The following is a 1157-nucleotide window of genomic DNA, read 5'->3' as shown; positions in this document are numbered from 1 at the left end:
ATCAGTCACGAGTCTGTCGCTTAAACTCTCAGAAGAGTCATCAAAGGAGAGCAAAGAAGAGCAACGGAGAAGAACAAATCTGTTAAACGGCGTAGGAGTCGTGAGAAGAATCCATTCCCCAACAACAATATTATCATCATCGATTGACCGCCTTCTTCCAAACAACCTCGACGATAGGAAAACGGCAAAGCCGGAAGCGAATCCGGCGACGGATGGAGCAAAGGAATCGAGAGGAACGCTACCATCGAAAGGAGGAGGGAGAATTGAGGAATTGACGCGAAACGAACTCCGAGTCTGTTGTTTGAAACGAGCTCGCTTCCTGTGAAACACACCGAAGCCGTATGAGCTACGGCGGAGCATAAACGGAGAGGCGTTTGGTATAGGTATGGCGGTTGTTGTTGCTGTTGAGTGAAATTGAAGAAAATTGGAAGACGAGTACATCTTTGATTCGTCAGAGAATTAATCTTCTGAGTTTGTTTGTTAAGAAGAAGAAGAAGAAAGAAGAAACTCTCAGAAGAATTGAGAGATTTGAAATTTTTTATTTCTTCGTTTGTTTCTTTTTTTTTTGTGCCTTCTCAATTTGTTCATGTCTTTATTGTGGTCTATATAATTCCCTATTTCTTTAAACCATTTCTGAGATAAATACACTATTTTTTTCTACGTTAAAAGCGCACTTTTTTAGATCACTCTATCCAAGATTATGCTTTTATCGAATTAACAATTCGAAAGCTGCAGTAAGCAGCCATCGTTAAAAAATGGATATAGACATATAGACATATAGACAACATGTCCTAAGTTCAAGAGATAGCATTAAACAGTCACATTGTTTTAACTTTCACTCAAGTGTTGGTGATAGATAACTGGTAATCCTGTTTCTTAAGTTAGACATTTTGTGTGTGTTTGCTACACTTTTTCAGTTTCTAAAAAAGTCTTGCCTCTATTTGATTTGGTGCTCTGCATAAGTTCTAGTTGAGAGATATGAGCAACTTTTCCAGTTCGAAAAAATAGCTTCTTTGCTGCCACTTTGACAATGATTGTGAAAGTGTAACATTGTTTCTTATGACCCAAATTTCTTGTGATGGCGAAGTCTCAAGAAAGAAAGAAGTGAACAAGATCGTCTAGCTTGTCTTTTTGAAACAAGTCTGGGATTAGAATGT

Source organism: Camelina sativa, chromosome 6 (assembly GCF_000633955.1).
Source record: "Camelina sativa cultivar DH55 chromosome 6, Cs, whole genome shotgun sequence".
Classification (NCBI taxonomy): domain Eukaryota; kingdom Viridiplantae; phylum Streptophyta; class Magnoliopsida; order Brassicales; family Brassicaceae; genus Camelina; species Camelina sativa.
This window is presented reverse-complemented; position numbering follows the sequence as displayed.